General features: G+C 46.2%; 1 long non-coding RNA gene across 1 annotated transcript in view; it reads left to right on the top strand.

Moving 5' to 3' along the window:
* LOC140213759 (uncharacterized) overlaps positions 1-27,955 on the top strand; it is an 82,469-nt gene that overhangs the window by 7,593 nt on the left and 46,921 nt on the right. The window contains exon 2 of the long non-coding RNA XR_011890694.1: positions 349-520. This is a non-coding gene — a long non-coding RNA (uncharacterized lncRNA). The remainder of the gene's footprint in view (positions 1-348; positions 521-27,955) is intronic.

Below are 27,955 nucleotides of genomic sequence, written 5' to 3'. Positions count from 1 at the left end.
AGAGCTCCTGCACTAGTGATGAAGGGACCAGATAAGAATACAGGATTGTATTTTGTGGCTTCCGTGCAGCACATGGCGCTGCCATTTTTGCTAAAAACAATTTTGCTGTTTTGCATATGATACCGCTGATTATTTCAAATGTTATAGAAATTGCATAGGTAGTTTAAGGGCCCTTTAATAATAGCATGCTCAAGCCCTACATATTCCATGCTTACCAGAATTCATATAACATGGTTTGCCTTGTCACTGTGTTCAAAATAAAAATTTAAAAATATCCTTGATCACATCATGAAGAAATGGAATTCATGCTGTTTATCTTATTCTGTTGCAATTTTATTTTTAATGCAGGTTATTAGCGGCTTATGCGTGCAGTTATCGCAGCAAGATAACAGTAAATGTGGAGAGTGTGCTTCATCTCTGACATTCTGAAGCCTCAATTGGTCTGCTACAGAAATGTTTTGCCATCACTTCTACCATTGTGCAAACTCATCACAAGTGCCATGTCTTCATCATAGAGAAGGTGAGCAGTGTAGCCTTGCGGCACAATATCTGTATGATCATGGCCGCAGCATTATTACATTTTACACTAGTGGTCGTTCAAATGGGTTTTCTAGTTCCCGTGCATTTTTACTGTTGGTTCCACCCCAAAAGCAATTGATACTTTAGTCTACGATGTCATGTACAGTGCCGATTTATATTAATGCATAACATTTCCTTATGCAAGGTGAAATATTTGTAAGAGGAAATATTACACAGGCTATCTAATGACCTAGAAAAGAGCAGGAAATTATCAGCACCAGTAAAGGTTGCAAAATTTTTAGGAAATTTTTTGCTTAGTGAGCTGTCATGAAAAATGAGTGGTTAAACTGTCCAAGTTGCAAAATTTTGTGTAGGTTGATTCCCCGCAAAGTTATTAGGCTCTTTGCAGCTACATAAGTCAGCATTTCTGCACAATAATTCTATTTTCAGTCACCATAATGCAGGGATCAATTCATAAATTAATACTTTTTGGGGGTTACTTGGTGCATGTTTCGAGAAGAGGATTGTAGCGCCGAAAAAGACAACACACAGCAAGCGAGACGGGACAGGCGCCTGTCATGTCTCGCTTGCTATGTGTTGTCTTTTTCGGCGCTACAACCCTGTTCTGGAAATAAAGTAAGTGCAGCACTTACTTTTTGCTCAGCACTAGCGCACACTTAGCCCCTCTGTATAGTTGCAAGACATTGCGACATTCTACTCCATTGCTTACATGCAGGGGATGCTGCACATGAATTACTTTGTATGTTATGGTGGCAGAGCAAATGTGAAACGCGCAGTACACTGTCATATCAGATGTTTTTTAAGGTGAAAGCCTTAGGTGTCTGTTGGCGGTGCCCTTGGCGAAATTGCACCGTGATGAAACATGGCTGATGCCGCAAAGAGTAAACAGATGTCAAGAAGTGCTCGGATTGATGTTGCATTTCTCAGGGAGATCACTGTGAACAAAGTAAATTAGTGGCTTTGAAAAGAAAACTTGGTAAACTTCAGTCTTGGTGAGAATCGGGCGCAGGCCTCCGGAGTGCGAGACGAGCACGCTTCCCTGACGCCACAGCTGCTCCTCGGTTCTGGCTTACTGAAGGTGTGCTTAGTACGGGCCTCATTGCACACGTCACGTTGCAGCCATCTATCTGAATAGTGCATGCAAAATGGAGCGGCGTATGTGACAGCACTGAGGAGGTAAGCCACGTCATGTGTATACAATGAGCACGTTGACGACATTCTGAGGTCTAGAAATGGTGTAATGATTTCGCATTCCCACATGTAAGCTGTCTTGAGTGTTTGCCGAATATTAAGTTTAGTAATTGCTGTTGTGCCAGGTGTTCTAGTGCAGAAAAGCATGAGCGCGCTCTGCGTATTGACATTGGTGCAGCTGCAGCATTGTCGGCAGTGAGTGGCGGAGGAGCGTGCATGCTCTTTTGGCTCGCAAGGATGACTGTGCAAGTACGCCACTACGGCAAAAGCGCTTGCTGCATTGCTCTTGTGAGGAGGTTGTGTCAGTGCCATACGTGTACTTCCCATTGCGGCTCGTTATGTCTTGCAAGAAGTCTAGTCCCGATTGTATAACTTAATGCATTACGAATATGTCTTACAAACAAGTCTGACCCCAATTGTGTAACTTCATGTATTACCAAATGTGCAGCAGGCTTTCACCTTCTTGTGTTACAAGAGTGTAACACCTGCCGAACTTTTTCTTACCTGCATCAAATACTTGAATATCGCCTGTGGCGATAGTGCAGTACTAACCCTTGAAATAAATTGCTAGATCAGGTGCATTACTTCTACAAGTAATCAAAATTGTAATTGACATACTTCACTAATGAACCTTTACTTATTATTTTACAACACATATTGCTACTTACGAATTGTAGCTAGTGAATATGCAATTGCAGAACTACCTAACGTTTTGCTAAAATGCTGTTGCGCTTGCACGAATGCGGCTGCCACGAGTGCCCTCTACATGGCAGGATGCAAGAAGGAGACGAACAACCAATGCAACCCTAGCACACCTTGAGATGCCGTTTTGAGGTGGTTTTGATTGCGCTTTTTTCATAAAAAAGCCGGTTAGTGGTGTATAGGTGCACAAATTTTTGACACTGGCAAACGGGGCATGAGATTATTTTTGTTTCCATCCAAGAAGAGCTATCCGGCGAAGAAAGCAGCATGGATGAGCGACGGCCGGAGAGGCCATCACAGCTCACAACTTACGCTATACCTCGCTCCTCAAAGAGCCGGTTCTCATCATGCTACTTGTGGCTACTGAATTATCATGTGCCAGCACCGCGAGGTTAATTGGACCTGCAAGCTTCAAGATGCCCTTAACGGCAGCCTGATTTTGCTGGAAATGTGGAAAGCTCAAGATGGATGAGGACAGACAGTCACTCGGGCAGCGCGCAGTGAACACTGGGCGAGGCAGTTCGCCTGGTTTGCTCTTTGCTGCTGACGGTGTACAGACCTCCAAATGTACTTTCATTGAGCCTCTTAATATTCATGCATGCATTAAAGAATCCACAAAAACTATGTGTTCAATTGCTAGCAGAGGCTTCTTTGTAACCGGCGACACCCACGGCCAGCGAGCAAGGCCTACCATCTTCTTCGGTGACAGTTGGTGCATGCATACAACGAGAGAATGGCACACCACTTCACTTTCCCGTATTTACTGTATGCAAAAAAGGACAGAAAAAAAAGAGAACAACCTTTCCTTTGTTGCAGGTGGGCCATATTAGTACAGTAAACTTTCCTAAGTGGAGCATCGTGCTCGGCCTGCTGACTTGGTTGGCAGCCGCTGATTTTGCGAGCCGGTAGGCCTATCTCCTGGTTGTCTAACCAGCAGCCGACGGCATTTGCGATGAAAATGCCCCTAGTCATAAACCGTTTATCTTTGTGAGGATTTTAGTGTGGACAGTTGATGTCGCATAACTTAAAGCAAAGCGCAAACATGCGGACAAGAGGAGGCACTGAAGCCATGGCTTTGTCTTCGTTGCCTTCTCTTGTCCTCGGTGTTCTTTTCTTGCGCTTTGCCTCAAGTTATGACGTACCAACTAGCCCACCAGTTTGTTCTCTTGAATTATGGTGTGGTTGGGTGAACATAGAGCTAGTTCTATTTGTACTTTGTCAGCTTCAAAGATGAAACTAAGTGAGCCGCCTTGCATGGTGGTCGCTATGCGTGGCCAGTCTGCGAAGCCAAGTGTGGCCACTCAGCGACACATCGGCAGTGTGTTTCGACGACATACACTCCACTTTTTGTTGAAGGAGTCCATGTCACATGCACCAGTCCGGTGCTGGCATCAGCCGTCTCCAAATATATGATATTGTTACGGGAAGGAAGAAGCGTTCGTCTATTTACAGGTGGCTTTTAATGGCTCAGCCAACAAGCGTAGAGCATCGATACTGCTAAACACTTCTTCGTCGTCTCTAAGACCACCATCAGCGTCGTCTTCTGTCCACATCACCGACTGTGACATCAGCCCCGTCGGAAAAAGCACCTGATTGGTGCGGCTCATCGGTCTGAGAAAGGTAAGGTTTGAGACGGCTGACGTGGATGATGTCAGAGAGAGGTAAAGGCACCGCGGCATTCAGCGGAGACACTTCATATGTGATAGGGGTCACCTGGCGAAGGATGCGGTAAGGGCCATAGTATCGCGAGAGGAATTTCTCGGAAAGACCAACATGCCGAGTTGGATACCAAACTAGCCCAAGAGCACCTGGTTCGTAGTTCACGTCGTGATGGCGCTGGTCGTAACGGCACTTCTGGCGTGTCTGTGAAGCAGAAAGAAGTATGCGGGCAATCTGGCGTGCTTGGGTCGCTGTGGCTATTACATCCCGAGTGTACTCTGTCGGCGAGTCGAGTGTGGTCGAAAGGAGAGTCTCGAAAGGCAAAGTCGGCTCACGGCCGAAGAGGAGATAGAAGGGTGAATAGCCAGCTGTGTCGTGGCCCGAGGAACTGTAGGCGAACATGACAAATGGTAGAGCAATGTCCCAGTCACGATGATCGGAGGAAACATACATTGCTAGCATGTCAGTTATTGTGCGGTTCAGGCGTTCGGTAAGACCGTTAGTTTGAGGATGGTAAGCGGTAGTAAGTTTGTGTTTAGTAGCACGTGATCGAAGTAGGTCGTCTATGACTTTGGCAAGAAAGTATCTGCCGCGATCGGTGAGAAGTTGACGAGGTGCACCGTGGTGCAACATAACGTCGTGAAGCAAGACATCAGCAACGTCTGTAGCGCAGCTGGTCGGTAGGGCTCTAGTAATGGCATAGCGAGTTGTATAGTCCATAGCGACGGCAATCCACCTATTTCCGTCCTTGGATATAGGGAATGGTCCGAGGAGATCAAGACCAACGCGAAAAAAATGGTCGGCTGGTATATCCAAAGGCTGCAGCAGTCCGGCAGGACGCACAGCTGGTCTTTGTCGGCATTGACACGACTCACATGCGGCAACATAGCGCTGGACGGAGCGGTTGAGACGGGGCCAGAAAAACCGTCGCCGAATTCGGTCATAGGTCCGCGTGACGCCAAGGTGTCCAGCGGTGGGAACGTCATGCAGTTGCTGCTGTACAATCTGTTGCAGATGAGACGGAATGATGGTTAGGAGCTTGGGCCCGTCGGGGTGCATGTGAAGGGATGGGTCAGACGGAGCAGAGAGCAGGCGTTCGATAATGGGGCGTAACGACTCATCGCGTCGTTGTTCAGCGCCAATGTCTTGCAAGGCTGAGAGCGAAAGAATGCAGATCGGTGCGACATCCACTAAACCGTCAGTCGGCGTCCTGATGTAGACGACCCGGCTTGTAGACCACAGTGTATGTGTATTCTTGCAGCCGTAGGGCCCAGCGACCGAGGCGTCAGGTGAAATCCTAGAGGAAGGAAAGACAAAAAGCGTGGTGGTCGGTTGTAACTGTATATGGTCGACCATATATGTAGGGTCGGAACTTGCCCACCGCCCAAATGAGGGCGAGGCACTCGCGCTCAGTATTCGAGTAATTGCACTCGGCGGGAGAGAGGAGGCGACTGGCGTAGGCGATAATGCGGTCGTGCCCACATTGGCGTTGAGCTAAAACTGCGCCGATGCCGTAGCCACTGGCGTCGGTGCGAATTTCTGTCGGAGCGGAGGGGTCAAAATGGGCGAGAACAGGAGGTGTGGTAAGCAGCGTGATGAGCTGCGAGAAAGCAGACGCTTGTTCAGAGCCCCAACAGGAAGGAACGTCTTTCTTCAGGAGGTCAGTAAGGGGATGGGCAACATGGGCGAAATTTTCCACAAACCTGCGGAAGTAAGAGCAAAGGCCCATAAAGCTGCGAACATCTTTGGCACAAGTTGGCACGGGGAAATTCTGCACAGCATGAACTTTAGCGGGGTCGGGGAGAATGCCTGACGAATCGACGAGGTGTCCGAGCATGGTTATTTGGCGGTGACCGAAGTGGCACTTGGATGAGTTGAGCTGCAAGCCAGCGGTGCGAAAAACAGAAAGAACAGATGAAAGTCTTTCAAGATGAGTCGCAAAAGTTGAGGAGAATACGATGACGTCATCCAAGTAGCACAAACAGATGGACCATTTCAAACCACGCAAGAGCATGTCCATCATCCGTTCAAAGGTCGCCGGTGCATTGCACAAGCCAAAAGGCATTACCTGGAACTGATATAGGCCGTCTGGTGTGAGGAATGCGGTCTTTTCACGGTCTATTTCATCCACGGAAATTTTCCACTATCCAGAGCGAAGGTCTATAGATGAAAAATAAGTGGCACCGTGGAGACAATCCAGAGCATCGTCAATGCGGGGAAGTGGATATACATCTTTCTTGGTGATCGTGTTTAGATGACGATAGTCAACGCAGAATTGCCAGCTGTTATCCTTCTTTTTGACGAGAACAACAGGGGACGCCCACGGGCTGGAAGAGTGTTCAATAATCCCTTTGGCAAGCATCTTGTCAACCTCGCTCTGGATAACTTGTCGCGCGACACCCGGTTTGGGCGTCTGCGAACAGGTGCTGCATCGCCGGTATTTATCCGATGCGTCACGACCGTAGTTTGACGCAAAGGGCGATCGTTCAGATCGAAAATGTCGGAGTAGGACTCGAGGAGGCCATGGAGCTGTGCGGCTTGTTGGGTTGAGAGGTCCGGTGCAATCATCTTTGTAAAGTCGTCGGTCGGGCCTGATGCAGAAGGCGCAGAATGAGCAGTGGTCGAAGACGGCACAACAGGTAGGGCAGAAATGTGGCACTCGTGCGTTGGTGAGAACGTGGCAAGAGACATGCCTCGAGGAACTACTTGCGGGCACTGTCCGAAATTTAGTATGGAAAGACATGTCTGATTGTCCGCAACAGAAACGCTGGTGCGTGGGAAGGACACATTGTGAGAAAGCAGGACTGACGTCGCGGGAGTAAGGATATATTCTCCATCAGGTACAGGTGGGCTGGCTAAAACAGTGATGAAGGTTGCTGCAAAAGATGGCAGGCGTATAAAATCCGCGGAACAAAGCTGAGCTGGAGCAGGAAGGTCAATGGGAACAGGTAGGGGTAGGTCAAGTTGTACAACACCGGCGGAACAGTCAATCAGAGCAGAATGGGCGGACAAAAAGTCGAGTCCGAGGATCACATTGTGAGGGCAACGTTCTAGCACACTAAAGAAAACGGACGTGTGGCGACCGGCGACACTGACACGAGCAGTACACATTCCAAGCACAGCCGGAGTTCCACCATCTGCGACCTGGAGCAGTCGAGTCGGAGCAGGAGTAAGTACTTTTTTCAAGCGCGTTCGAAGCTCCGCACTCATGATGGAAATTTGGGCTCCCGTATCGTTGAGTGATGTAATGGGCAAACTGTCCACGTCCAGAAGGTTCCGATTAGTAGGCAGGGTCAGCAGAGGAATTTCAGGCCGGTGTTCTAGAGCAGCGTCACCTCCAGGAGCTGTCCCAGTTAGTTTCCCGTCGGAGAGCGGCGACGGTAAGCTGCGGATGGAGAGCGACGCAGCTGCGGCGAATGGGAGCGGCGACTATGTGGTGATGGCGATCGGCTGGTCGCGGTGGCTCGAGCGTTGTCAGGTGCGTCTTCAACCTCGGCGGAGAGTGATGGCGGGCGAGGATTCAGTGGGGAGCGGTGGTAGGCGGGAAAGCTTGGTCGAGAGTGGGCTGGCCAGGAAATTCGACAGTGGCGAGAGATGTGGCCCACACATCCACAGTAAAAGCAGATGGGTCTATTGTCATGGGTGCGCCATTCGGCCGGGTTGCGATAGCTCGGATATGGACCGTATTGGCTCCGGTGAACAGGGGCAGAGGCAGCAAACGAAGCAAAGTCAGGACGGCTGGCGGAGCAGATAGATGGAACACCTACATTGGCAAGTTCTTGGCGAATGACAGACTTAATGAGGGACACAAGCGGCCGGGAATCGTCAAAGCACTGCGTGACTGGCGTGGAAGAAGATGCTGCTTCGATTTCTCGCCGAACGATACGTACGACGTTCTCGCAGGAGGTTGACTCAAGCGGTGGACAAATGTCTTCGCACGTCGACAAAGCTGCGGTATTAGGTAGACGAGTAAACTGTCAAAGTATGAGGCGACTCTTCGCATCTTCAAAGCGGCGACATTCGTTAATGATCTCATTGACCGTTGTGATGTTCTTATAAACAAGCAGGTTAAACGCGTCGTCCGCGATGCCCTTTAAGATGTGGCTGACCTTGTCTGCCTCTGCCATATTGTTATCTACTTTGCGGCAAAGAGCGAGGACGTCCTGGATATACGCCACGTAAGATTCAGTGGACGTCTGTACACGGGTCCCAAGGTCCTTCTTCGCAGCACGTTGGCGGCCGACGGGTTTGCCGAACAAATCTCTAAGCTTCTGTTTACACTGGTCCCAACTCGTAATCTCTTCATGTGTTTCGAACCAGACCCGTGCTGTTTTCTTGAGGTAGAAAATTATATTAGCCAGCATAAGCGTGTTATCCCACCTGTTGTGTCCGGTGACCCGTTCATAATTCTCGAACCAGTCATCGATGTCAACGTTGTCAATCCCGGAAAACATGCCAGGGTCGCGAGGCTGGGCCAGGATGACCGTCGGTGGCGCCGACGGGACCGCGGTTGAACTCTCTCCTTCGGATGACATGGCGGCCAGGTTACGTCCGCTGCGGAGCTCCGTCTTGCTCACCTGATTACCCCGCACCTCCACCAATGATGTTACAGGAAGGAAGAAGCGTTCGTCTATTTACAGGTGGCTTTTAATGGCTCAGCCAACAAGCATATAGCATCGATACTGCTAAACACTTTTTCGTCGTCTCTAAGACCACCATCAGCGTCGTCTTCTTTCCACATTACCGACTGTGACAATATCTTCAACATAATAGTCTTCCTTTAGTGCTGAGCCTTGATGAGCCTGGCAAACAGTGGCAGTTTTAGAAAGCAGATCCTGCCACATGGTACGCTTCAATAAGTCGGAGGCCCATGTCATGTAGTAAAACGCGAATGGAGTGACGCCTTCAATTATTTTTGCCGCAGTGAAGAACACACACAGCTGCTGTAACAGAGGCCAGCAAGAAGCTGAGAAATGACTCACTTTCTAAGCACATACTCTGGCACTCAGAGCGCTGCAGTGCTCACTATTTTGCAAACCGTCAATTTTTTGTGTGGCAACGGTTTCGATATGGGCACGGCCAAACAAACCTGCTGTAAAAATGCACTGTTGCCTTACTTTTTAGAGCGCAGCTCTTAGGCGCCCATTCCTGCAGCAAGCATTGGCATTGTACCTCGTAACTCAGTGAGTGAGCACAGTGAAGGATGAGGGTGAATGCAGAGCAGGAGATAAACGACAGTGATAGCGAACAGAGTGTGAACAGGAAAGTGTAGGAGGAGGGCATGGTGAAAGAGTAAGAAAAGCATAGTGACATGCAAAAGGGACTCTGCGGCAACAATGGCCACGAGATGGCACCAGAGTAGTGTGTCATCTGTTCACCATGCATGAGCTGCATTGGCTGCATGACTTTCTGTGGCAGTTGCTGTGAATCGTGCCTACACTTCAACCAACGCGCTGCCTCTCGTGATCATTCGATTAGCGAGGCAGTCATGCTACACTTTGCTCTGCCTCTAACTTGCTTCATGAGACGGATTGTCCACGCCAGCCAATACATCGCGAAATGAAAACAGATAGAGCTGGGCTGAAATTTCGCATTAGGGAGTATCATAATCGTCGGTGAGTTTTTTTAAAGGGCAACGCACATATATGAAAATGTAAACAAGATTTTTGTTGCTGAACGTGCTGCAGGAAACTTATTTCACTTCATTAAAATTTTTAAATATTTGATTCGATATTGGACACTAATTTTCCACAAATACAGTGGAACCCCGATTATATGACCTTGAGGGGACCACACAAGACTCGCATAATCCAGGTGTGGTGTAATAGAAAAACTAAAAATACAGGCAGTGATGCTTAGTGTTGCCCAAAAACCTGGTACAGTCCGCCTGAATAAGCCCACGGCATGAACCTGTACTGCTCTAAAGAAGGAAGATTAAATTATATTAAAAAAAAAATGACAACCAAGCATTTAATTGGAGATGTTAGCAAACCTTTAATCTTATTTCTTTTTAAAATGAAATTTTTCGTAATGTTTGCCCAACTGCGACACATCAGCTTCCTCTCGAAAGCTGCAACATCTGACAGCAAGACGCCAACATCGTCGCGTGCACAAACCAACCGCCAGACAATGTCTACGCTGCGCAGCACGTTCGCGTAAGTCGGAATGAACAAACAATTGCGAAGCAAGTTCCCTTCACTTATCGTCGCCTGAGGTGCAGACAGCTTTTCTTGAGCGAACCCTTTCAGAGATAACTCTCGCGAAATTTACTGTGACTTGCCACCGAAAGTGTCCCCGAAAAGTGTTTTTGGTACTGTGCCAAGCTCGTAATCAATGCCAAGAGCACTATGGGCCATATACTTCGAAGGGTTCGGAGCTGGCACCAGCCGAGTCTCGCGAAGACAAAGCCATCTCCATAAGTGATCGTACGAAATCGTCTCACCTTTGAGCTTGTTTAAGATGAATTACTTCTTAAGAGGAAGCTTTAGCTCATATGCTCCAAACTAAATACAAGTAAAAGAATTCGTTGTTCTCCGCAATCACCACACCCAATTTGAGGAGGTTTGTCGCATTTAAAAGAAAAACTGAAATGGAAGACCTGGGAAAGTTACGAAATTGTAAATAACTCACTAGCCATCCTGATGTAGTTACCATCTGTGTATACGTTGTCCCCGCTCTGCGGAAAGCCAGTTTTCCTCGTTTGCCGTGCCTCGGCGTAGGGGTCATTGCCCCCAGTTTGCCCTATGGGGGCGCCACAACAGCCACTCGGCAAGCCTGCTTTTAATTCAGAATAAAGCCAGTTGACTCTCCGTTGTCAACATGTCAAAACGTGTACTACTTGTATCCGCCTAACTGAGCTGACAAGTGGTGACCCATCACATTTACGTTTTTCTTTTTCTAACCCTAGCCATGGACGATGCTGCTCTTACTCATTCTGACAGGGATGACGCCACGATTACGTCTCCTGTCATCGCTACAGAGCTTCAGCTTCCCAGCCTTTGGCCCAAGAATCCTAGAGTTTGGCTTATGCAAGTAGAGGCGCATTTTCAATTCCGGCGCATCACTTCACCAACATATGTACTTGCACATCATCACCATGCGACCCTCCGACATCACCGATGCCATAGATAACTTGCTAGTGGACACGCCTTCGATCACAGCCTATGACGACCTGAAATGCACATTCCTGCAGTGCCTCTAGCCATCGCAACAGGGTAGGTTCCAACAGCTCCTCTCAGAGGAACTTGGCGAAAAACGACTGTTGCAACTCCTGCATCGGTTGCGTCAGTTGGTGGGTGGCCACTCTGCGTACAAGAGGCAGTTTCCAATTTTGCGCGAGCTGTTCTTGCAGCCCCTCCCACAGTCCACACGCATGGTGCTGGTGGGTTCTGACGAAACGAGTCTCCATTCCATCGACTAGCTGCACTCGCTGACCGCATATGCGACTGATCATCCACGGCACAGCTGCCTATGGCCACTGCGAGAGTCTTGGAGCCAAAAGACCCTCTCCCGCCTGGAGGAAACAGTCAATTGCCTTACCAGTGCACTGGAGACGCTTACGACGAGTGGCAACACTGGTGACCAACTTCTGCACAACCATTCGCCTTCACAGTCTCACAGCATACCTAGGCACTCGCCACGCCAGTTGTGCTGGTACCACCGTTGCTTTCGTGAACAAGCAAGTCTCTGCACCCAGCTCTGCTCATGGATGGGAAACGCGCAGGCCAGTCACTAACGGTGGCATGCAACATCAACCCTCGTGCAAGCCACTTATTCTTCGTAGTCAACCACATCACTGGCACCCGCCTCTTCATCGACACAGGAGACGAGCTGTCTATCGTTCCCACCATGGCTGCTGATCGCCATCGTGTCGTATGGGCTCTGGTCAGTAATGCTAGACATTGGACTCCGGCGCTTGCACAGATGGGTGTTTGTAATCACCGACGTCAGCTTTCCTATACTGGGACGGGACTTCCTTAGCCATTTCAATCTAGATGTGGATGTTTGCGATCTGCGCCTACAGGATAATGTCATATCTCATGATGTACTTAGCCTGCAGTCCAACTTCACTTTATCTGGAATCCGTACATTTCAGCTGGTCTCGACGTACGACAAAATAGTTTCTGAGCATCCGTAACTCGCGAAGCCCTGAAACGATGTGCTGCCCGTGACACGCAAGGTGATGCATTCTATCACCACCACCGGCCCACCTGTCGCCGCGTGGCCACGGAGGCTCGCTGGATCGAGGTTGGAAGTCACCCGCCGTGAGTTTGAATGCATGCTTCAGCCCAGCGTTATTCATGCCTCCTCCAGCAATTGGTCTTCACCTCTAAATCTGGTTCCAAAGCAGGACAGTGGCAACTGGTGGCCTTGTGGTGATTACCGAGCTTTGAATGTCGTCACTGTTCCGGATCAATATCCTCTTCCCCACATACATGACTTCAGCACTGACTTCAGCACCAAAATATGCAGCAAGGTCGATTTGATAAGTCCGTATCACCAAATTCCTCTCGAACCCAGCGACATTTCGAAGTCAGCAACCACTACTCCGTTTGGCCAATTCGAGCTGCCTGAAAGAATGCGGCGCATACCTTTCAGATTCATGGACAAGGTTACACGCGGACTCCCGTTCATTTTTCATTTTAGTCTACCTTGACAACATTCTCGTTGCAAGTTGCAAAGACAAAGAGCACTTTCGCCTTCTATTAGAGCAACTGGATGGACACGGCCTGGTCCTAAAGCCCCAGAAATGCATTTTTGGAGTTGAAGCCCTGGATTTTCTTGGCCATCGCATTTCACCCCAGGGCATCAAGGCACTGGAATCACGGGTGCAAACTAGCTCAACGTCCTTCCGACAGTTGCGCTAGTTTCTGGGGTTCATCAATTTTCACAAGCGCTTCATACCATCCTGTGTGCAAGTACTCCGCTGCTGAGTTTTGACTCCAAAAAAACGTCTACCTTCCACTGGTCCTTGGAGCACGAACACTCCTTCCAGGAAGCCAATATGTTGGTGACTGCAGCGTTACTGATTCATTCGTTGCCCGATGGACTAACTCGCCTATTGGTAGACAAGTCAACCATGGCAGTGGTTGCACTGCTGCATCAGCATGATGGCAAAGACTAGAGGCCACTGGGATTCTTCTCAAAGCGCCTCAAACCTACAGAAGCTCGCTATAGCATCTTCAGGAAAGAGATGTGAGCCATTTATTGTACTGTCAAGCATTTGCGCTTTTTCCTTGAAGGCTGTAGCTTTTACATTTTGACTGACCACAAGCCGTTAACCTTCGTTTTTAAGAACAGTTCCTCGTACTCAAAACATGAGCTGCGGCAACTTTCCTTTATCTTCAAATTTTCAGCGGACATCCGTCATATCTCTGGGACTGAAAATAGGGCAGCTGACACACTGTCATGGATCGGTGCTGTGCCTGCTGGCCCTGTGGATTTCAACTGCTGACCGAGCAGAACAATTTCAAAGCTTGCTTTTTCTGCTCCGGCAAGACTCCTCGGCCTGCGCCTTCATAACACCACGTGTTGCCACCCACAAAGCAACAGCATGGTTGAGCGTCTCCACCGATAACTGACGGCATCATTGACGGCCACGCACGACAAACAGCACTGGGTGGAAAAGCTACCTCTAGTGTTACTGGGGCTGCGAACAACAATCAAGGATGACCTTGAAGTCGGCACAGCCAAGATGCTCTCATCGTCATCACACTCATCATCAGCCTATATTATGCCCACTGCAGGACGAAGGCCTCTCCCTGTGATCTCCAATTACCCCTGTTCTGTGCCCACTCATTCCAACTAGCACCCGCGAATTTCTCAGTTTCATCGCTCCACCTAGTCTTCTGTCGTTCTCGATTGCGTTTCCCTTCTCTTGGTACCCATTCTGTAACCCTAATGGTCCAACGGTTCTCTAACTGGCGCATTACATGACTTGCCCAGCTCCATTTTTTTCTCTTGATGTCAATTAGAATATTGTCTATACCCGTATGCTCTCTGATCCAAACCGCTCTTTCTGTCACTCAAAGTTATGCCTAGCAATCTTCGTTCAATCGCTCTTTGCGCGGTCCTTAACTTGTTCTCAAGCTTTCTTGTCAATCTCCAAGTCTCTGCCCTATATGTCAGCACTGGTAAAATGCACCGATTGTACACTTTCCTTTTCAATGATAATGGTAAGCTTCCAGTCAGGAGCTCACAATACCTGCCGTATGCAATCCAACACATTTTCGTTCTTCGGTGAATTTCCTTCTCATGGTCAGGGTTCCCTGTGATTAGTTGACCTAGGCAAACCTATTCCTTCAGACTCTAGAGGCTGACTGGCGATCCTGAATTCTTGTTCCCTTGCCCGGTTATTCATCATTATCTATGTCTTCTGCATATTACTCTTCAACCCCACTCTTACACTCTCTCTGTTAAGGTCCTCAGTCATTTGTTGTAACTTGTCTGCAGCGTTTTATCGGTAAACCGAAGGTTGCTGAGGTATTCGCCGTCAATCCTTACTCCTAAGCCTTCCCAGTGTAATAGCTTGAATACTTCTTCCAAGCACACAGAGAAAAGCATTGGAGAGATTGTGACTCCTTGTCTGACCCCTTTCTTTATAGGCATCTTCCTACTTATGTAGAATTAAGGTAGCTGTGGAATCCCTGTAGATATTTTCCAAGATATTTACATAAGCGGTCTGTACGCCTTGATTGCGTAGTTCCTCTATGACTGCTGGTATCTATACTGAATCGAATGCCTTTTCATAATTTATAAAAGCAGTAGGGAGAGGTAGTGTGCTCTGAAGAGTTATCGATAATCTGATTGATGACATGGATGTGATCTCTTGTAGAGTATCCCTTCCTGAAACCTGTCTGTTCCCTTGGTTTACTAAAGTCCAGTGTTGCCTTTATTCTATTCGAGATTATCTTGGTGAATATTTTATATAACACTGAAAGTAAGCTAATGGGCCTATAATTTTTCAGTCCTTTAACATCTTCCTTTTTGTAGATTAGTATGTTTGCATTCTTCGAGTTTTCTGGGACCCTTGCAGTCCATAGACATTTCGTATAGAGAGCCGCCAGTTTTCCAAGCATTGTCTCCTCCATCATTGATTAAATCGACTGTTATTCCATCTTCTCCTGCCGCTCTTTCCCTTTTCATATCTTGCAAGGCCCTTCTGACCTGATTGCTAGCTATAGGAGGAGTTTCTGTATCCTGTTCATTACTGTTTCGAATGGAGTTATCCTGAGTCCTCTGGGTCCAGTACAGGTCAGTATAGAATTCTTCCGCTGCTTTTACTGTACCTTCGAGATTGCTGATATTACTCTGCTTATCTTTCAGTCCATACATCTTGAGTTGTCCTATGCCAAGTTTTCTTCTTACCGATTTCAGGTACGTCCATTTCTTGCTGCTTCTTCAGTCTTTTATCACGTTATAATTTCAAATATCAGTTTCTCGTTGCTGATTATTTTTGACAGTTGCACGAATTCTATCTGATCTCTCGAGTTTGACACTTTCATTCTTTGTTGTTTATTTATTAGGTTCTTTGTTACTTGGGAGAGCTTGCCTACTGGTTGCCTTGGTGCCTTGCCTCCCACTTCAGTTGCTGCCTCTGAAGCTTATGGTTTCATTCATTGCCTCTGTCATCTTCATCTATTTGTTCTAAGGCTGCATATTTGTTTGCAAGTACCAGCCTGAATTTGTCTGCTTTTACCCTTACGGCCTCTAGGTTGACCTGCTTCTTCTTGACCAATTTTCCTCTTTCTCTCTTTAAATTGAGATCAATCCTAGCCGTCACTAACCTATGATCTTTGCACTTTACCCTACCTATCACTTCTACATCCTGCACTATGCTGGGATCAGCAGCAAGTATGAAATCAATTTCATTTCCTGTTTCACCACAAATGCTTTTCCAGGTCCACTTTCTGTTGCTACGCTTACTATAAAAGGTGTTCATTATTCGCAGCTTATTCCTTTCTTCGAATTCTATCAGCATCTCTCCTCTACCGTTCCTAGAATCGACGCTGTAGTTGCCAATTGCTTGCTCCAATCACCAGCTTGCTTTTTCCCCACTTTTGCATTGAAGTCACCCATTACTACAGTATACCGAGTTCGATTGCGACTACCGCTACTCTCTCAGTAATGCTCTAGAATTTGTCAATAGTGCCTGCTGTGTCCTTATATATTAGGAATCCTATCCCGTATTGCTTCTTCTCTGGGGGACCTCTATAGCAGAGGACATGGCCGTTTGTCAGCACTGTATAAGCCTCACCAGTTCTAATCTCACTGAGGCCACTGATATCCCAAACAATATCTGATAGTTCCTCAGAGTCCTGCTAAGATAGCCTCACTTGACAGAGTTCGGCTATTAAAGGTTGCTAGGGTCAGTTTCCATTGGCGGGCTGTCCAGGTCCAGAGATTCTTAGCACCCTCAGCTGCGTCACATGTGTGACCGCCGCCTTGGTCAGGTGCTCCGCAGCTGCCGTGCACTGAGGGCCATGGGTTAATTATAGAAATCATGGGGTGGCCGAATACTGCACCAGGGAGGCCAATTCCTGTTCTGGTCAGGGAGTGTCTTTGTTGAAGCTTTATGGGCCTTCCTGATTTGGTTGTACCTTGATTAGTAAAGCCCCACTCGCTCTCGGCATCTTTTGCCGGTGACAGGCATCACTCCAAGCCTGCAGATGCTGACCCGAGATGCTCTATGGGTCAGCAATTCGCCTTCCAGGCCAGTTTTTCAGCACACAGCGTCGTCTGTTCCAGTGGCCGCACATCATTTAAAAAGGCTACATTCCTGGCTCGACCAGCTTTGAGCTATGCCCCCCCACATATCGCCTGCAGGCAGCCTGTGTTTAGCTCCCGACAATGGACAGAACCACGCATGTCTTTCTGCGGCCCGACTCTATCAAGCCACCATTTTCCTATGAAGGCCCCTTTTGTTTGGTTTCACGTTCAGAGAAAATTTATATATGCAGCAAAGAATAGAGAGTGTCGTGCGAACCCATGAACCTAGCCTATCTTGAACATTAGCTCTTCATTCCTTCCGCAATTCACACTTCACACAGTCGCTACAAGGGCTACCCTCCCCCCCCCCCAAGAATGTCTCCGGCATTCTTGGGGGGAGGGGGGAGCCCTTGTAGCGACTGGCCGTCTATAAGTTGTCCCCGCTTCTCTGCGTAAGCCAGTTTGCCTCGTTTGCTGTGCCTCGACGTTGGGGTCATGGCCCTCTGCTCGCCTGAAGGGGATGCCACCACAGCCGTTTGGCAAACCTGCTTTTAGTTCCTAATTGAGCCAGTCGACTCTCCGTTCTCAACCTGTCAAAATGTGTATTAGTTGCCTCCGCTAAATCGAGTTCCCAACACTGATTACAATAGCTTCAGCAGTTTTAAGGGGCACTGATGCAGGTTAACCATCTTTTTTTTTTCCTCTTAGCATGCTGTTTGGTCAAAATCAGCAGTGACGATCGTTTTCACCACTGCAGCTTAGGTGCTTCCAGCCATGCAGTCTAACATTCTTATTCTATACAAGATAGGTTGTACCTTTAAGCAGTTGTAAGATATTATGTAACTAACCTTGTACACGAGTGCTTGGAGTTGATGGTCTTTGATGTGTTTCCGAATGTTCTCCCTCCAGTTTTTGTCAACATGCCACGCACATAGTAGTTGCCGGTCAGCATTCCCCATCCCTGCTTTCCATGCATTGTAGAATGCCGGTGCGTCGTCGCTCATAAATGCCTTCGTTGCAATTTGGCCTGTTTTCAAACGCACAGCTTTAAAAAACACCTCCATGCTTTGCTTGTAAACTCTGCTGGTTATACAAAAGGCGACGGGAAAACCTGTTCCATACTCGTCCACACAAAGCAGCGTCACTAGCTGGAAGTCGTAACCTGCATAAATATTGTGAACTTTTGTGGTTAGGTTATCTTTTTAAAACAAATATTCAAACAGTGTCTTGTGCAACAGGACCTGTTGCTGTAAATTTTTGCTACCTTCGGAGATGTGATTTTAGCTGAAGTTTGACCACTCTTGTGGCACTGATGTTGCAAGTTTACCATACACACACCTTTGTTCATTTCTTGCAATAGTTCAAGAAACCATTCACATAGAGGAAAGAAATTTTTTTCTGGGGCATTTCGACTAGCTTATATAAAAGCAAGAAAAGTAAATAAACAAGCAATGGTGCTTCATAGTAGAATCAGTAAAAGGCTAAAAGCCACATTGAATGTTCTAGAGCAAGGCTTCTCAAACTTTCTGGCCTTGTGGAACAAAACTGACTTTCCAGAACATTGTGAAACCTTTCCCTTCTTCCTCTTTCCTCCAACTGGCTTATGCTTAAGATCTAAAGCATAGAGAACGGGCAGAGAGGGACGTGAGAAGAGTACTTGCTGCACGCTTAATAATATCAGTGCTATGGTGGCTAGAGGAGAGTAGGTGTGCCAACCAAGCACATCTGTTCACTTTTCTGCATCATAATGCAAAAATGGTGCTGCTGTCCGTACAGTGGTTTGCCTGGGCAAGTTGTTGTCCGTGCACAACATAGACACGAGGGGTGTGTTTGAGAATATTGCTGCCACTGTTTTCAGCTATGATGTATGCTCCAAATACATAGGAGCAGTCAGTTCAAGCAATGCTGGATGGAAAACTTGGCTATGACCAGAAAACATGAAATGCTGGAAATATTTTTGTAACTTATATGAAGAACCTGGCACTACAGTTTTAGCGGGTTTTAAACAAGCAGAGTTATTTTGGAGTCTTATGCTGCAAGCTGGTGTGTATTTACTTTCATGGATTTTTTATTTATTTTCATGGATGTCCTGAAGCATTTACCACACAAGTTATGAAAAATGCAGCAGTGGGGCACTCCCAAATACATTTTGACTACGTGGGATTTTTGTAATGTGCACCAAAAGTGAGTGCTCGATGGTATTGCATTTCAACCTCATCACAATGCAGCCACCATTGCAGGTATTCAAACCCACCTCATCCTTGCTCATCACAGTGATAACCATCGAGCTATCACAATGGGGAAAACAGTTCTAAGCAAGGATGCTGCACTTGAAGGTGAACTTACTGCATCCATATAAGTCAATGCCCTTCAGCATGTTCTGTAACTTAAATAATGGAATAATAATCATGTCCTCTTCCTTATTTATTTTTGTATGTTTTCCTTTTTTACCTGTTCTACATATACGTATGCTGTTCTTTTGAATGAATACACTAATTGCTAGTGAACACCATCCTAGTTTCTGTGACTAAGTTTTTCCTTGTGATAAGTGCTATCATGTCTTACAGAAGTAAGCACGATTCTAGATTAGTCACATTTAGCACTTGCCTGTCGTGCCATGTGTCCCGTCTATGCAGAGGCGGTCACTGCCAAGCTTCTGGAGCAACTCCTGTTGTGGATTAGTCATTATAATAAGCATGAAATCGTCGACATCAAGCAACTCATTGTTTTGACGCTGCAGTGCTGTGGCACTGTCAGTTATTCCTTGCTGTTTAAAAAACAGTACAGGATTGTCATCCTGCATTTTCATTTTCTCCACCCAGAGCAGGACACTTGTGTAGTCGTCATTGTGCAGGCGCTCGTTGCAGTTGATATTGAAGTCCCTTTGAATGTTGTACAGGTCCTGCTTAGTCAGCAAATGCAGCCGCTTCCATGACCCGTCCACACTGTCCCTAATTGAATCCATTATTGCTCCCATGGCTGTACCAGCTTCCAGTTTGCCTTAATAAGAAAATGAAAGTGACCAATGCATTATTTCACAATCAGTGCTTCTGCAGTAGTAACCAAAGTGCAGCAATTTTCTTTTTTTTGCATATCAGAACAACTTTTAATTTCTGCATATACATTAATTTGTTGAAGTGACATAAAGAGGATGGCGGATATCTCTGCAATATTTAAACATACTGTGCTTTATTTGAGCCATTTCCAGTCATCTCCTGGAAGGTTTTCTTGTCCAGTCATCTTTCTCATTTTCCTGATGAATTAATGGCTGTATTTTTATTGTAGTAATAGACCTAGCTTGAAAAAGTATGTGTTAGAATTTTGACTTATTCTATACGGCCCACCACTCTTGGTATCAGATTGTAAATTATAGCACTGTACAGATCTGATTTTCCAGCCCGGGCCCACTTCAGGAAGCCCAGGGACTGCATGTGCATGACCAACCCCATCCCGGACATGGTGGAGGTAATTTATTGAGGATGAATATTATTATTGGTGCCCTGTACTTTCTGTGGCAGGCAATCAGACGGAAAGTCCAGTGTGTACATGCATTGAAATGTTGCTTTGCCTGCGCTGGTAGCTTGGCAATTAAGCTGTTGCGCTGCTGAGCTCTAGGATGCGGGTTCGATTCCCGGCCACGGTGGCCACATTTCAAAAGGCCCACATGGGCGTATCATTAAAAAAATTAAAAGAATTTTCGTGTAGTACTAACACTTGCAAGGATTCTTTTCTACCGCAAACTGTACGCAAGTGGAATGGTCTCCCGGGAAATGTCGTGGATGCAGTAATTAGTGCCTTCATGTTTAACACAATTGAAAAAATTGCAACAATTTTTTGCCACGGTAAATCTCCTGATCCTTCTCTGTTGTGATGTTATCACACCTTTCAATATATGTTATGCATTGTGCAATTTTATTTGTATATTGAATTTCACTAAGTATGTTTATAATTGTGTTTGGAGTATTTCTTAAACACTTCTGTACAGTATTAGTATGCTATAATGTATTTTGTGCAATCAAAGAGACATCTTCTCGCTGCCCACTCCTGCTTATCACCTTATTCTAAGGCCAGCAGACACCCCGTAAATTAATGATAGTACTAGCCCATCAAACAATGTCATAATGGGCACATGGTAAAAAATTGAGGCTTGCGAAAATTTTAACTCCATAGTTTACTTGTATACTGCAAATTCACCCCTGAAGCTTAGAATCTGCTTTGCTAATGCATGTCATTATTGAGCCTGCGCATCAAAACACTTTTAAGTGAAATATTATATGCTCCATCAAGCAAAAATCCGTCAGTGACCAAAAAGGGTATCAGAAATGGTCGGTGACACAGAGTGAAAGCGCATAAAAAAATGCTTGGAGTGACATCAAATTTCTCAGGGAGGTTCCTGCAAACAAACCAAATTAATGTCTCTGTGAACAAAGCTAGGTTCATTTCCTTCTTGGTGGGAATCGAAGATGGGCCTTTGGGGTGCGTGATGAGCATGCTTCCTCAGCGCCATGGCGGTTCTATGGTTCTGTCTGACTAAAGGTGTGCCTGGTGGATGTGTTGACGCCTGTGGAAAGACTGACACTGTATGAATGCAGCCAGCTTGTCGACGACAATCCTATAACATGTGCTCTCTACATACGTTGAGCCAAAACGACTGTAATGCTTTCACATCCCAGTCAAAAAAACCGTCAAGACGTTTTTGACGGAACGACAGCATTTCTGTGTGCAACGACACGATTCTTGTTTGCAACGATAGAATTCCTGTTTGCTGCTTTCCGTCACCGACATAAATGCTGTTTGCAACGATAGAATTACTGTATGCAGCCTTCCGACACCGATAGCAATGCTGTTTGCAACGATAGAATTCCTGTTCGCACCCTTCCGACACCGATAGCAATGCTGTTTGCAACGATAGAATTCCTGTTCGCACCCTTCCGACACCGATAGCAATGCTGTTTGCAACGACAGCATTCGTGTTTGCTGCCTTCCGTCACCGACAGCAAGGCTATTTGCAACGATAGAATTCCTGTTTGCAGCCTTCCGACACCGTCAGTACTGCTGTTTGCACGGCAGTCTATAGCTGATGCCACTGACGGAGCGTCAATATGGCGGCCGCGACTAGATGGGCACTGTAACATACGCGTCGCCGAAGCAACGCATGTTAGGTTATGCGCGCGTTTATAAAGGCATGATGTGACACCAAACCCCAAGTATTCGATTAATTGTATCCTCATGAGGGATCGATGCTAGCGGATTTGTGTTGCAAGTCAGCAATGACGAAGGAAAGATGTCGCGATTGGTTGCCGAGGCGCCGTGCTCTTTCAAGCTCGTTCCGGCCTTGATTGTAAACGCTTAAGACAGTCGTACACGCGTGTCTTGCTTTATGGCAATAACGAGTCTACGCGTGTATGCACGTATCAGAAAAGTTGCTTCGTCAGTTGGCTTGCATGCGGGTGCACTTCGGAAGATTGAAGCTGTGCGGCAACCAATGCGATCGAGCACCGGTCGAGACTACATCATATGCACGTACAGTCGATGTTATCGGAAGCGTATCAATGTTTCGTTCCGTGGAAATTAATCACCGCAGTGAGATTGTATTATGTTTGTCTTTTACTGCGTACGGAGCTGTCGCGCCAAGTCTGCGTGTGCGGCGGCAGCACATTGAAGCTATCTTGCAGATAGCGTTTTGCCTGCGGCCCTTTCCCTTCTTTAAGAAATCAATACAAATTTGACTTCAATTTGTGAAGAAGCATGTTTTATTTTTCTGAGGAAAAACGAAACATTACATATGCGGTTCAAATTCAAGAGACCCCACTGAACTGTGTAGTTGTGAATGCTACAAATGCAAAAATGCTGTGAACAAGAACAGCGTACACGCAACCTGTCACTTGGAAAATGCTCACATACTACTAATGCCTAAACGAGCTGCCAGAGTAGAAAAACTAGTATATTTAAATTACACCCAGCGTTATATGTAATACACTCAGTGTAACTTTAGGCACAGGGCAACACATGTAACAAACACAGAAACTAGTCAATTTTCAAATGGCCATTTAATATATAGGCTGCACTAATGAACCACATCAGGATGTTAAAAATGATGGGTAATCAGATCCCATGTACAACACTTTGTACAAAAAATTACATAAAGCTTTGGAGGCTACAGAGAGAACAATATAGAACAGATTGAGCAAAAAGAACTAAGAAGAAATGGAAGTACAGTAAAAAAGAGCAGATCAATATCTTATAGCGACCATATAATAATTTATACTTACAGCCAGAGGAGCACGACAGTTCACATGATACAACATAGGTGCAGCTCACCCGTCCTAAGTAACAGGACAGACAAAATAAGTCCAGCATTACAGAATGGGAGTAACACAAATGCAACCATACAGAAAAGTTTACATTGCACAAAGACAGGGAATTCGTGGGTGCAGACTTAGCTTGGTTTATGTAAAGCAGGAGTGAATGGAGACCTCAGAAAAGTCTGCGTCCCATATGCTTTATGATGGTCGAACAACCGCACCTTTGCAATTGAGCAGAGAATCAACTTCCTTCTCATTCAGCTTGCTGTTATGGTCATGTCTTCCTAGGACACTTGTACACCAGTGCTGCCCAATGCTAGCAAAACTAACAGGTCCTACAGAGCATTCAAGGCCAAGCCCTTCGGACATGTCTGAGGCTACCTCGAAATGCTTCAACCATAGCAACAATTGCCACTGCGAGAGACCACCCAACAATGACCAATGCAGCCATCGACACACTCCAGGCGCATGTTCGTCATATAGCTAGAGTCCCTGACCACCATCTCGCTCGCTTGCCTGAGAAAAAACCCAAGACAGTGTTTTCCAGATCAGTTGCAGCTAACCAGCACTCTTTATCATTGAGGCACTCGCCCGCAACAAGAACGCCATCCCCTCTGTGGTGCTTGAAAAAGCCTCCCGTGTACCTTGCTGTTCCAGAAATAGTGACGAAAGCTAGCATGACCACCACGGCTCTCAAGCAAATCACATTGGAACTTTTGCATTGTTCGTACGCTAACCGAATCCATGTTTACATGGACGGTTCCGTCTCGGAAAATTCGACAGGCGCCATTGTTATACCGTCTCAGTCAGTTGTCACCAAGTTTAAGGCTTCACACGTAATGATATCTACAAGTTCCAAACTGGCCGCCCTTCGCGCTGCTGTTAAAAACATTGAAAAAGAACCAGCTAACAAACGGGCAATATTTTGTTATTCAAAAGCAGCTCTCCAGAGCTTGCGAGGTTTACGACGTGGCAATTATGAACACCTGGTGTCTAAAATCAACGTAACTTGCCATTGTGGTTCTGAACGAGGACATGATATCATCTTTCAGTGGCTGCCAGGACATTGTGGCATCGTTGGTAATCACCTCACCGATGGCGCTGCCGGACGTGCGCAGGCTGGCGCACCATCACTCCTTATACCTTTATCGAGAGTAGACGCTGCAAGAGAGCTTGTCTGTCTCGCTCGTACCATCATGTTAAGTTACTGGTATACACCACAGAACTTTGAGTGTCATTTATACAGCCTCGGCCCATCACTGAAACTTAAATTACCAGCAAACCTTTCACGATGTGACGCAACACTGCTGTGTCGGCGGTGGGTAGGAGTAGCATTCACTTACTCCTACAGCTATCATATTGGAATGGCGAACTCACCTATGTGCACTAAGTGCAAGTGTGAAGAGACCATCAGTCATCTTCTGTGCCACTGTTCTTGCTTTGATAAACAGTGTCAGACTCTCCAGTGTGCCTTGAATAGATTGGACAACAGGCCATTTACAGAAGCAAAGATCTTGGGAGCCTGGCCTCACAGTTCATTAGCCCAGAAAGCAGTTTGAGCGCTTCTTCACTACCTGAAGCCAACAGACTTGAATGCCCGATCATAGACATCCTGCACCTAACTTAGTGGGTGTGAAAGTGCAGTGTAGACTCATGTTCTCTCTCACTCCTCATTCCCCACCCCATGTGTAGTACCAAACTGAACTCAGTCTGGTCAACCTCCCTGCTCTTTTTCCCTTCTCTTTCTCTCTACTATGGTCATGCACATTTCCATGATAAGTTGTAGAACAGTTGCAGAGTGCAACATTCATGTCACTATGCAAATTATGGTTCACTGCCAATCTGTACACTTGGCAGGTACTGGAGCCAAAGCACTGCAGTGATCTTGCCTATGCAGCAAGCACGCGTATATACATTAGCCACTCTGGACAAGTATTTTCTTAAGCCAACCACTACACTGAAACATTGCACCCTTAGCACCTGGTCTACCTTTGTTTCTTGAAAATGTTAAACACTAGCTGTTGACCTGTGTTCATTAACAAAGCTAGCAAAGGTGCCAAATTTCTCTGTTGTGCCCGTTGTAAAGCCAGTGTGGAGATTACCGTGACTGGATTTATAAACTGCTGCAAAACCAATGCACTCGACAGCATCAAGGACATCGTTTGGGGTGCCAACGATGCTTGCGAAGCATCTGACTAAGCTGACTAAGGCAACATCTCTGGAAGCTCCACCGGGAATGTTGCTGTGGGTAGACCAGAGAGATTTCGTAGTCGCGGGCTTAGGTTTAATAAAGGTGTGTGATGTTCAAAAACTTGTTTTTCAAAAAGATACGATGAGTCAACCTAAATTTGAATTATACTTTTTCATTTCTCGGTGAGTTCAATATACAGGGGTCGAACTATACTTGTGTTCAACATATTTTCAAGTAAATACGGTATATAGACATATAATATGCACACAAGCTCTGTAACCACTTTTCACACACAGTTTTATTCAGTAAAGGACATCATAAACTCTTTCCCTAACGGTTCTAATAATATGCAACATTTACTACAGCGTCCAGACTCAAATCTGCAGTTGAGGCTAGATGCACTAACAAGTTCAGCTTCGTCAGACACACTAATGTACACATTGGCTAGAACAATGGTACACATAGATAGCAGCTGTAGACTGGAGAAGCAGCTGTAGAAGGCATCAACAACAGTGCGGAAGTGTTCATAGCTGGCACATACAAGCACTGCAGCTAGAACAGCATATGTTTATGCCATACATGTTCCTCATTCATTACAGACGTGAAAAAGTTTTACCACATTGTGCACAAGTCAATGCATACGAAAAAAGTGCTTGTAAAAATGACAATGTCACTGTCTAGTACTGTGCACAATAGCCACCAAGTGAAGCACATTGCTAAGAAACACATGATATTGCAACCATACACAGTTGCAGTAAAACTTCCCCTTGGGCTAGTTGTCAAGACATAATTGAAGGTACCATGAAAAAGCAAACAAAAGGAAAAATATGTGGTACACAGGTAGCAAACAGCATGTGCAAAACATAGCTATCATAAGTCATTACAAGCTAGTGCACATTAAAAAGGACCACTAAAGTGAAACAATAAATCAGTTTAGACTAATAAAGCATTGTTTGAGAACCCTGAAGGCAGTCATTTCAAAATAATATTTTATTAGATGAGAAAATGAAGGTCGAAGTATCAGTATTTAAATTTCATGCCGAAACCTCGACGCCAATACGTCAGTGTGACATCAGGGATTCCAAAGCATATGTTTTCACATCTGGGCTGCGTTGGCTGAGTAAAGGTTCCCAAAACTTGCCATGTTTAATATTTGGTTCATTTAGAACACAATGTAGTCAATCTGTACTGCTATATAATTAAGTAGGCTCTAGAAGATGCCATGAAAATTCATGTCACAGTGACCAGTTGCGGGAACTTCAAAGAGGCGTTGCCACCCATCTTTCATTCTCGCGCTTTTCTGCCTTACCAGGCGTGTTATCATGGTAAGAGTGGTGTTTTCAGTGTCGTTTGAAAGGTATACTTTACTGATGCAGAAGAAATCATTTTTCTCTTTAGTGTCCCTTTAAAAGTAGACAAATAAAAGTGAATTTGGATCGCTGCTATGAACAATCCACTTTTTTACAGTAAAAATGGCTCCAATAGAAGTCATCCCTCTTGGTTTACTGCCAAGCATCTGTATCCTAGCAAGTCGAGGCTCACAAATGCATGCTACAAAAATGCAGCAATACTTATCTTTTTTTTTAATATTTATTTTAACATGCTCCCTCATTGTCATTTATACCCCTGTTACACTAGATGTTTTAATGTCACTCAAAGTGAACAGCATTAGCATCGAATGACATTATTTGGCTGCTACACAGCGACACTTAACGCGATTAGAATCAAATTACTTTCGCAATCGAATGAGTTTGAGAAACTCACTGCCTTTTACTCAGCATCTCCACCATAAGGGGCAAATTTGGAATTTGGGGGCCTTAGTTTACATGTCCAAGTTACATGGACGTATTTGGAGGTGTTGATATGTGCTTGTCTGTATGTGATGCCAGTCTCTGGCCTGTTCCCCTACAAGGTCGGGGTGTGGGCGTCTGTATTGAAGCAAAGCTTTCTCTGACTTTCCCACTGCTGTTGCTGTGGCTACTGCTGTCTGCCACACCATGGCGTTAGGGCGTGGTTCAGAGCGTGTGTATACATGACAGTGGCGAGTCAGAGAGAAGAGGGAAAGAGGAAACTCGTTTGGACCCCACCATGTTGGATGTGCACAATGCCCTCTGGAGCTCTCTGGGCATTGCCACACCAGTCCCTTGACAGCTGTAATTATCCATGGTTCCCCTCAAAAGCAGTGCAACTAACGTGCAAGTCCAGAGGGGACATAGAACTGTAGAGAGCAAGGAGAAGAGGCAGTTCCCATACAAGGGAATGGGGGGAAGGCGACGTGAGAAGGCAAGGAAACCCTACTACTATACGACAGTGGTTGCAGGGTAACTGAATAAGCTTAAGTTCAAGCTATGGTACACGTATCTGCTATTTCTGAAAAATAAACACCGTGCAAATATCTCAAGTGGACAAATTACACAGGGCGTGCCAGAAGCAGAGCTGCTCTAATTAAACTGCACCACAGGGCCCAAGCAACACTATGGAAGTAGTTGACCGTGAAATCAGCACTTCTGTGCCCACCGCGGTAGCTTTGCGGTTATGGCATTGCTAGAGGTCGTGGATTTGATTTCGATCGCGGCAGCCGCATTTTGATGGGGGTGAAATAGAAAACGCACATGCACTTAGATTTTGGGACACATTAAAGAACATCATGGTGTCAAAA

This window comes from Dermacentor andersoni, chromosome 10, assembly GCF_023375885.2.
Source record: "Dermacentor andersoni chromosome 10, qqDerAnde1_hic_scaffold, whole genome shotgun sequence".
NCBI lineage: Eukaryota > Metazoa > Arthropoda > Arachnida > Ixodida > Ixodidae > Dermacentor > Dermacentor andersoni.
Note: the sequence above shows the minus strand (reverse complement) of the source record. Positions and strands in the feature narration are given on the sequence as shown.